The sequence below is a fragment of the Bubalus bubalis genome, chromosome 12 (assembly GCF_019923935.1).
Source record: "Bubalus bubalis isolate 160015118507 breed Murrah chromosome 12, NDDB_SH_1, whole genome shotgun sequence".
NCBI lineage: Eukaryota > Metazoa > Chordata > Mammalia > Artiodactyla > Bovidae > Bubalus > Bubalus bubalis.
Window position 1 is genome coordinate 100,926,471 of NC_059168.1, and position 10,998 is coordinate 100,937,468.

A 10,998-nucleotide genomic window follows, 5' to 3' on the forward strand; every position below is an offset into this window, starting at 1 on the left:
GAATGACACTGATGAAGCCGTAAAAGTAATTTTAGTGAAGCTCAACTCTGAAGGACGTACCTTTTTAGTATTTGTCTCGCAAAATGGGAAGTACACAAAGGCACTTCACTGAGGCAGACCAAAGAACTCTGGTCGTCTCCAAGAAAGGCACTTGTGTGACTCAGTTGCCAGCTGAACTGGCTGCTTTCCTCAGTGATCACCATTTTCCTGAAAGACAAATGACCACTATGGCTATTCAGACTGGGCTATAAAATAGATCTGCCATCTACCTGACTGCCCTCAGCTTGCCAGCCTTGTCATCATTAGGCCATCTGCTCCTAATGGGGACCCAGGAGACTCCTCAGATGCCATAGGAGAAAGTGTCCCTGACTCCACAAATCCCGTTTCCCCTTGGACTCAGATGAATACGCCATTTAGAAATAAAGTGTGCATTTCCCTTAAAATTTAAATATCACCAGGAAGGTTGGAAAACTAAATGATACACGAGGGACTTTCCTGGTGGTCCAGTGGCTGAGATCTGTGCTTCCAATTGCAGGGGGCCTGGGTTCCATCCCTGGTCCAGGAACTAGACCCCTGATCTGGGAACTAGATCCCACGTGCCACAACTAAATGTCTCATGCTGTGACTAAAGATCCTGCATGCCCCAACAAAGATAAAGGATCCCACGTGCTGCAACTAAATAAAAGACCTGGAGCTTTTTAAAAACTAAATAAAAGACCCGGAGCAGCCAATTAAATAAACAGATAGATCTTTAAAATTAAAACAATAAATACATGCACGTGAACAGATGGCAGTAACGTAACTGACCGAGATCCCAGCAAAAGTGCAATTTCAAATGAGGAATATTTTTATTGTGGTAAAATATACATACTGTGAGGTTTAACATTTTAACTACTTTAACATGTGTACATTTTGTACACTTGCAATGTTGTGCAACCTTCACCTCTATCTAGTTTCATCATCCCCAAAAGGAAATCCCACACCCATTAAGCAGTCACTCCCCATCCCCACTCCTCCCAGCCCCTGGCAACCCTAATCTGCTTTCTGTCTCTATGGATTTGCCTATCTGGGGTATGTCGCATAAATGGAATTATATAACATATGGCCTTTTGTATCTGGCTTCTTTCTCTTTGTGTAATGTTTCCAAAGTTCATCCATGTTATAGCACCTAACAGTACTTCTTTCAATAGTTAAATAAATAATATTTCACTGGCACTAGTGGTAAAGAATCCGCCTGCCAATGCAGGAGATGCACGACATGTGAGTTCCATCCCTGGGTCAGGAAGATTCCCTGGAGTAGGAAGTGGCAACCCATTCCAGTATTCTTCCCTGGAGAATTCCATGGACAGAGGAGCCGGGTGGGCTGCAGTCCATGGGGCCAAAGAGCGTTGAACACGATTGAGCAACTGAGCACATGAGTCTACCACATTTTATCTACTCAGCTGTTAATGGACATTTGGGTTGTTTCTACCTTTTGACTACTGTGAATAATGCTGCTATGGACAGTCCTGTATAAGCTTTTGTTTGAACCTCTGTCTTCGACTCTTTTAGGTAAACACCTAGGTGTAGAATTGCTGGGTTATGTGATAATTCTATGTTCAATGTTTTGAGGACCCTCCATCCTGTTTTACTGAGCAGGTACACCATTTTACATTCCCATCAGCAATATATGAGTGTTCCAATACATTCCCATCCTCACCAACACTTGTTATTTTCCATACAGGCATCCCAGAGGGTATGAAGGTGTATCTCACTGTTCTTTTAATTTACATTTCCCTGATGGCTAATGATGTTGAGGCCTTTTTAATATGTTTGTTGGCCATTTGTATATCTTCTTTGGAGAAATGTCTATTCAAGTCCTTTGCCCACATTTTCATGGGGTTGTTTGTCTTTTTGTTACTGAGATGTGTTCTTTAGATACTCTGGATATCAGACCCTTTTCAGATATACGGTTAGCAAATATTCTTTTTTCTCAATTTGAGTTGTTTTCTCCCTTTTGCGTCAGAAAGTTAGATTTTGAGATCTATTATTTCTCCAGTACCACATTTCTGGAATCCTGCCACAGAGGGCAAGACCTGATTCCTAAATTCTCCTGCCAATGACCTTCCTTTATTCTTCCATTAGTCTTACCTCCTGGTCACGTGTCAACTCCTTCAGTTGGTATGGCTTCTCAGGCTCCATGCTGAGGAAGATTCAAAAGTGGGAAGATTCTCATTGGGAAAGAGGACCACAATCCAGGAATCCTGCCATTCAGATCAGATCAGTCGCTCAGTCGTGTCCAACTCTTTGCGACCCCATGAATCGCAGCACGCCAGGCCCCCCTGTCCATCACCAACTCCCGGAGTTCACTCAGACTCACGTCCATCGAGTCAGTGATGCCATCCAGCCATCTCATCCTCTGTCGTCCCCTTCTCCTCTTGCCCCCAATCCCTCCCAGCATCAGAGTCTTTTCCAATGAGTCAACTCTTCGCATGAGGTCGCCAAAGTACTGGAGTTTCAGCTTCAGCATCATTCCTTCCAAAGAAATCCCAGGGCTGATCTCCTTTAGAATGGATTGGTTGGATCTCCTTGCAGCCCAAGGGACTCTCAAGAGTCTTCTCCAACACCACAGCTCAAAAGCATCAATTCTTCGGCGCTCAGCCTTCTTCACAGTCCAACTCTCACATCCATACATGACCACTGGAAAAACCATAGCCTTGACTAGACGGACCTTTGTTGGCAAAGTAATGTCTCTGCTTTTCAATATGCTATCTAGGTTGGTCATAACTTTCCTTCCAAGGAGTAAGCATCTTTTAATTTCACAGCTGCAGTCACCATCTGCAGTGATTTTGGAGCCCAGAAAAATAAAGTCTGACACTGTTTCCACTGTTTCCCTATCTATTTCCCATGAAGTGATGGGACCGGATGCCATGATCTTCGTTTTCTGAATGTTGAGCTTTAAGCCAACTTTTTCACTCTCCACTTTCAGCTACATCAAGAGGCTTTTTAGTTCCTCTTCACTTTCTGCCATAAGGGTGGTATCATCTGCATATCTGAGGTTATTGATATTTCTCCCATATATCTTGATTCCAGCTTGTGTTTCTTCCAGTCCAGCGTTTCTCTTGATGTACTCTGCATATAAGTTAAATAAACAGGGTGACAATATACAGCCTTGACGTTGGGACTTGCTTTTTTGGTACTTGACATCCCATCTTCATTTAGAAGCCTCCTTAGTGAATTTCTTCTTTCCTTTCCCTCCTTGTGATCAGTTGCTAAATTGTGTCCAATTCTTTGCAACCCCATGGACTGCAGCCTGTTAGAATCCTCTATCTATGGGATTTCCCAGGCAAGAATACAGGAGTGGGTTGCCATTTCCTTCTCCAGGGGATCTTCCCGAGCCAGAGATTGAACCTGAGTCTCCTGCATTGGCAGGAGGACTGAGCCACCAGGGAAGCCCTGTCCCTCAAAATTTTCACTCTCTCCTCTCAGCCGAAGTTGCCAAGTTTTTAACTAAATATACATGTATTTATTTGGCTGCACCAGGTCTTAGCTGTGGCATGTGGGATCTACTTCACTGACCAGGGATCAAACTCAGCCCCCTGCACTGCAAGCTTGGAGTCTGAGCCACTGGACCACCAGGGAAGTCCCAAGGTTGCCAGGTTTTAAATCTTATCTTCACACATCTTTTCTTCCCCAGTCTTGGCTCGTTCCCTCTCCTGGGTCTCTCTCCGTGGTGGAAAATGGAGGGCAAATTCGTAAGACTTGGGTGTGATGTTGAGAAATTGAAAGCACTCCAGCCCTGAACTCCCTTTGTCATGAGCCCCTCAGAGGAGACCTCGCTTTTAAGCCCATCTGTGTCAGGTACTGCGGAGAAGGCAATGGCACCCCACTCCAGTACTCTTGCCTGGAAAATCCCATGGACAGAGGAGCCTGGTAGGCTGCAGTCCATGGGGTGGCTAAGAGTCGGACACGACTGAGCGACTTCACTTTCACCTTTCACTTTCATGCATTGGAGAAGGAAATGGCAACCCACTCTGGTGTTTTTGCCTGGAGAATCCCAGGGATGGCGGAGCCTGGCGGGCTGCCGTCTATGGGGTTGCACAGAGTCGGACATGACTGAAGCGACTTAGCAGCAGCAGCAGCAGCAGTGTCAGGTACTGAGACCCAGATGTGAATGCCAAGGTCTGTGCAGGGCCCAGGCTGGCTGTTCAGACCCAAGAGTCATATTTTTAGCCCAAGGCTCCCATTCCTGCCAGAGGGCACATTTGCTGGGATGTGGCCATTTTTCCGATGGCCACCAGCCAGCCCATGGTCCCCTTCTGGGGCCCAGATGCTCCCATCTCTGGCCCTTCATTCAAGCTGGTCCTTCCATCTGGAATGTTCTTCCCCAGTCTCCTCTGATTAAACTCCACCCTTCCTTCAAAGCCTGGTGTCAAAAGCACCTGCTCCAGGAAGGCTGCCCCAGCCTCCCCGGCTGGAAACAATTTCTCCCTGGACTACGATCTTTTTTTCCTTCAGTTAAGATGACCACGTTTTCTGAACCATAACTGGGACTCGGGCTCTCTGTCACTGGTACAATTGCCTTTTGGAGAACAGGTGCAGAGAATATGACAGCAGGCCCATCCAGGAATCCCTGGCGCGTGGGATCACTGCACAAGCTGTAGGCTCACATTCCTAGATTGTACTGCAAGTTACTGCAGTTCTGAGCCGGGAGAGTGTGCTGCTGCTGCTGCTAAGTCGCTTCAGCCATGATTGACTCTATGCGACCCCATAGATGGCAGCCCACCAGGCTCCCCCGTCCCTGGGATTCTCCAGGCAAGAACACTGGAGTGGGTTGCCATTTCCTTCTCCAATGCATGAAAGTGAAAAGTGAAAGTGAAGTCGCTCAGTCACGTCCGACCCTCAGCAACCCCATGGACTGCAGCCTTCCAGGCTCCTCCGTCCATGGGATTTTCCAGGCAAGAGTACTGGAGTGGGGTGCCATCGCCTTCTCCAGGGAGAGTGTGCTACTATGTTGGAATCAGGCCTGGATGATTCAGACCCAGCTCAGGCCCATGCCTGTGTAGTAGGGAAGAACATTTGTATTCTATTACACGTTAAATCACTAAAGGGATGTTGCCTCTAAGCTTCAATGATACATAATGGCCCATCTCTGAGAACCGTGCCTCCCAGGTAATGAGCGTTAAACTAAAATACCTTTGTTTAGCTCACCAGGAAACCTTCTGACCAGGCTCACCTGGTAAATGACTGCAGGACGGGAGAAATGAACACAGACACTCCAGAGGCTGACCGGAACCAGGAAATGTTTGACTTTACTACCCCCTCTTTTTAGTATAAAAGAAGTGTGGATTCTAACTCAGGTAAGATGGCTCTTGGAACATAAGTCTATCATTTTCTCAGTTGGCCAGCTTTCAGAATAATCGCCATTCCTTGCTCCGACAACTCGTGTCTCAATTTATTGCCCTGTCTTGCCACAAGACTACAAGCTTGAACTCGGTGGCACCTAGAGGTAGCGAGAGCTTGATGAATCAGTTTTTATTTTTGTTGGGTTTGGTTTGCTGTTGTTGTTGTTGTTGTTTTTTAATTCCTCTCGAAAGTTTCTTGAATGAAGAGAGAAGTTATTTCTCACCTTGCCATTCCTCAGCACTCTGACTGGCTGCCATGATGGATCTCAGTAAATATTTTTTGGCTTCCCTGGTGGCTCAGATGGTAAAGAATCTGCCTGCAATGCAGGAGACCTGGGTTCAATCCCTGGGTCGTGAAGATTCCCTGGAGAATGAAATGGCAACCCACTCTGGTATTCTTACCTGGGAAACGCCATCCATGGACCGAGGAGCCTAATGGGCTACAGTCCATGGGGTTGCAAAGAATTGGACACGACTGAGTGACTAACACACACACACACACAAATAGTTTTTTCAGTTGGATGGAATGTCTTCACTAGACAGAATGAGTGGAGGCTTGGCTAAGACATGGGTGAGGGAAGGCAAGAGGTTCTGAGAACTGACTCACTGACTGACAGATGCATTTGTAAGAGGGCTGTCAGCTTCCTCTTTCACTCCTTTGGAACCCAGCTGTCATCTCTAAGGAAGCCCAGACTGTGTTTCCGGAGAGAGGGACCACAGGGAAAACCGTGGAGCGCGAGAAACCTCGTGGAAGAAGAGACAGTGCAGCTGCCTCAGTGACCCCAGTCGTACCAGGTGGAGTGGAAGAACCCACCCAGTTCAGTGCAGTCGCTCAGTCGTGTCTGGCTCTTTGCAACCCCATGGACTGCAGCACGCCAGGCCTCCCTGTCCATCACCAACTCCCGGAGTTCACTCAAACTCATGTCCGTTGAGTTGGTGATGCCATGCAACCATCTCATCCTCTGTCGTCCCCTTCTCCTCCTGCCTTCAATCTTTCCCAGCGTCAGGGTCTTTTCCAATGAGTCAGTTCTTTGCATCATGTGGCCAAAGTATTGGAGCTTCAGCTTCAATATCAGTCCTTCCAATGAATATTCAGGACTGATTTCCTTTAGGATGGACTGGTTGGGTCTCCTTGTAGTCCAAGGGACTCTCAAGAGTCTCCTCTGACACCACAGTTCAAAAGCATCAATTCTTTGGTGCTCAGCTTTCTTAAAAGTCCAACTCTCACATCCATACGTGACTACTGGAAAAACCATAGGCTTGCCTAGATGAAACTTTGTTGGGAAAATAATGTCTCTGCTTTTTAATATGCTGTCCAGGTTGGTCATGACTTTTCTTCCCAGGAGTAAGCATCTTTTAATTTCATGGCTGCAGTCACCATCTGCAGTGATTTTGGAGCCCAGAAAAATAGTCTGCCACTGTTTCCTTACTTGCCCTGAAGTGATGGGACCGGATGCCATGATCTTAGTTTTCTGAATGTTGAGCTTTAAGCCAACTTTTCCACCCATCCAAAACCCCCCAAATTGTGAGAAATTACAATTTGTAGTTGTTTAAATTTATGTATTTGTTTATTTTTGGCTGTGCTGGGTCTTTGTTGCTGTGAGCAGGCATTCTCTGCTGCTGCTGCTGCTAAGTCGCTTCAGTCGTGTCCGACTCTGTGCGACCCCATAGACGGCAGCCCAGGAGGCTCCCCCGTCCCTGGGATTCTCCAGGCAAGAACACTGGAGTGGGTTGCCATTTCCTTCTCCAATGCAGGAAAGTGAAAAGTGAGAGTGAAGTTGCTCAGTCGTGTCCGACTCTTAGCCACCCCATGGACTGCAGCCTACCAGGCTCCTCTGTCCATGGGACTTTCCAGGCAAGAGTACTGGAGTGGGGTGCCATTGCCTTCTCCAGCAGGCATTCTCTAGTTGTGGCTAGCAGGGACTCCTCTCTAATTGTGGTGTGCCGACTTCTCGTTGCAGTGGCTTCTCTTGTTCCAGACTCAAGAGCTCAGGCTCAGTAGCTGCAGCACATGGGCTTACTTTTTCCTGAGGCATGTGGAGTCTTCCTGAAGCAAGGACCGAACCCGTATCTCCTACATTTGCAGGCAGATTCTTAACCACTGGATCACCACGACATTCCCTGTTGTTGTTTTAAGCCACTAAGTTTTGGGGCTGCTTGTTACAAAGCAACTGATGACTGACAAGGCAGGCTCCAAGGTGTGTGAGATGAAAAAGGAAGAGCAGTAATAAGCAACATGTGCTGAATGCCTGCTAGTTGCCAGCTTGTGCTAACAGCTGATACCGTGTGCGCATCACCTCATTCAACGCTTGCGACAATCCTCTTCCCCAGTTTTCAGAGATTCAGTGAGTCAGAGCCACTTGTGTAAAGACACACAGTAAATGAGAATAGAGACAGAACCTAACTCAGAGGTGTCTGACTTTGAATCCTGCATTCTTTTCAGACCATGGCTCCAGGCTGGGGGCAAGCCCAGGGGAACGGCATAGACTCAGTGCCTGCTTCAGGGCTGAGCATGGACACCCACCGAAGAGGTGAGTTCAGGTGAGCTGACTGGGCCTCTGTGCTTTCTGGAACCTGTGGGTTGTGTGCATGGCCATGCCATGGACAAGACTCAGGCTCCGAGTGGCTGAAGGGAGGCTTGGCTCTGAAGCCAGATGGGGCCACCAGGAGAGGCTTCCAGAGCTGTCCCTGGACTCCTTGCCTGGGTCAGTGCTTTAAGGCTGGCTTCCTGTTTGTGTTCTGTGTCCAGTGGTCCCCCACTTCCCTTCCCTTCAGTGGGACATCGATTTGCCAGAGCTTTCTGAGGTCTGGAGGGCAAGAGAGGTTCTCTTGTCCATCTCACAGCCAGGCAGTGGTGGTGGATGAAGGTGCAGTAGCCTCAATAGATTGATCTGTAAAATGGGGTTGATGATAGACCCTAACTCACAGAATCATGGTGAAGAGGCTGTGATATACAGAAAGTGGGAGCAGTGCATCAAGCCCTCAACAAGTGTGTGTTCTCCTTTCTACTCAACTCTGTCACCAGCTCCCTATGGAAACTCGAGCAACTCAACAAATCTGTGTTTTAATTTCCTTACCCCAAAGTGCTCAATAAATAGTGACTATTCTTTTTGTGTGTGCGTCTGGTTTGGGTCTTAGTTGCAGCATGTGAACCCAAAGGTGCAGCATGTGGGATCTAGTTCCCTGACTAGGGATGGAACCCAGGCCCCCCACATTGGGAGCACCGAGTCTTAGCCACCGGACCACCAGGGGATGGAAAGAAACCCGGCAAAGTCTCAGACTCTCCAGGCAGTGGAGTGATGAGGGGCAGCTTTTCTGGCTTCCTTTTGAGGCCAGGACTACAGGGCACCAGCAGAGGTCAAATTCTGACCCTCAAGATTCTCTGTCCCTTCATTTTTTTTTCTTATTTCATTCAATCATCTCTTATTAAGCACCTACGATGTGATACAGATTGTGGGCTAGGGGAATTAAAAAAATGAACAATTCACTGAGTCTGTCTGGAGAAGCTCCTAGTCTTGTAGGGGCCACAGATATGTACAAAGATGAGGACCACCAAGAAGACTGGGACTGTGATAGAGGGAAGGTTGGAGTGTGCCACTGGGGGTTAAAGAAGAAGAAAGTAGAGGGGAAAAAAAGAGAGAGAGAGGAAGAAGAGGGAGCATAAACGGAGGCAACTTTCCAAAGGACTAAAAAGAAAAAAAAAAGACCTGAATATGACCAATGATGGGCTTTCCATGTTCCACGTGAAATTAACACAAAGGAAATAAATATCTATCCATAATGTGGTTTTAGAAAAGAAAATCATGAATAAAGAAATATATGTATGTGTTATACAAAAATATTAAATTTCAATGTAACCAAAAACAGTGAACACATTTTGGGACAAATAAAATTATGGATTCATAAAATCTGCAATTGGCTGTGAGAAATAGATGGAATCCTCCCCCTGACTCAGTTTAGGGGTTCAAAGAGATTTCTCCACTCATAAGCATAGTTTCTGAATATTTAAAAGAAGAAGAAGAAAAAACCCTAAGCTGAACAAGCTATGGCTTTTCCACTAGTCATGTATGGATGTGAGAGGTGGACCACAAAGAAGGCTGAGTGCCAAAGAACTGATGTTTTTGAACTGTGGAGCTGAAGACTCTTGAGAGTCCCTTGGACAGCAAGGAGATCAAATCAGTCAATCCTAAAGGAAATCAACCTTGAATGTTCATTGGAAGGACTGATGCTGAAGCTCCAATACTTTGGCACCTGATGCAAAGAGCCAACTCATTGGAAAAGACCTTGATGCTGGGAGAGATTGAGGGCAAGAGGAGAAGGGGGTGACAGAGGATGAGATGGTTGGAGGGCATTACTGACTCAATAGACATGAGTTTGAGCAAACTCTGGGAGATAGTGAAGGACAGGGAAGTATGGCATGCTGCAATCCATGGGATTGCAAAGAGTAGGACACACCTTAGCTACTGAATGACAACAAAACAAAACAAAACAAAACACTGAACTAACTCTTGTCCATTGCTTCAGGCCAGCTCTCCCCAGCTTGGCCCACTCAGTCCACACTTCCTTTCAATGTTCCAGCTCTGACTACTGCTGTTTACTTTATAGCTGTTGTTCAGTTGCCAAGTCATGTCTGACTCTTCTCGACCCCATGGACTGCAGCACACCAGGCTTGCCTGTCCCTCACCATCTCCTGGAGTTTGCCCAAGTTCATGTCCATTGAATTGGTGATGTCATCCAACCATCTCATCCTCTGTCGCCCTCTTAGTAACTTTAACAAAATGAAACTGGCACATTGATTGTTCCCGTCTACATTGCCCATAGTCTCTTGGGGATAGATGACCCCAGAGTCCAGCCCTGGTCCAGCTCTCACACTCTGGTCCCTTTCTCCTTCCTACCTCTGTCCTCTCTAGGTTTTCAGTTCTGGGAGAGCTTGATGGACACTTTCAGGGTCCTGGAGAAACCCCAGGTACCAGCCCTAACTGACAGTGTTAGTCCAAGGATAACAGCCCCTCTCCCTGTTCCAGCATCTTCGCCTTGTTTTCCCCACAGACCAGCACAGCTGGGGTCAAATCCTTGCTCCACCACCCATGACCTCAATTTCCTTATCCATCAAGTGGGAACAACAATAACTGTCTCCCATGTATTGAGTTATCTCTTGTGAAGTGCTTACCAGCCTGCCCAGCCCGGAAGAGTGCTCAGTAAAGAGTACCTAGCACTGTGGCTGTTGTCACCCCAGAGAAGTGCAGGATGAAAATGATTTCCTGAGTCTGGGACAAAAGCCGGGTTTCCTGGTGCTCGTGAAGCACGCCATTTCAACTCGCAGGGACTTAGCAGCCTTTGCTGTCCCCAGAGAGCGTCACTCTCCCTTCACGTGCCCACTTGACTTTCTCCCTTCCTGCCATCTGTAGTATTTCCTCACCTGTTTTCCAGAGCACTCAAAACCCTCCAAACTTTTCATCTTTTTTTTTTTCCTTTGGTCCTCTCTCTCCAGATAATAAAAGAGATAACCTCCTGATTCTTAAAGAGTTCCAGAGTCCCTTAACTCCCAGCCAAGAAAGTCAAGGGCCAGACACTCATTCATCTCCATTCCACAAACCAACCAATATTCACTGAG

General features: G+C 47.0%; 1 long non-coding RNA gene across 1 annotated transcript; it reads left to right on the top strand.

Annotated features, from left to right (window-relative positions):
• The first annotated feature begins 5,350 nt into the window (after positions 1-5,350).
• LOC123328670 lies at positions 5,351-10,998 on the top strand. Its single transcript, XR_006543664.2, has 4 exons — positions 5,351-5,488; positions 7,346-7,582; positions 7,828-7,915; positions 10,876-10,998. It is a non-coding gene; the product is annotated as an uncharacterized LOC123328670 (long non-coding RNA).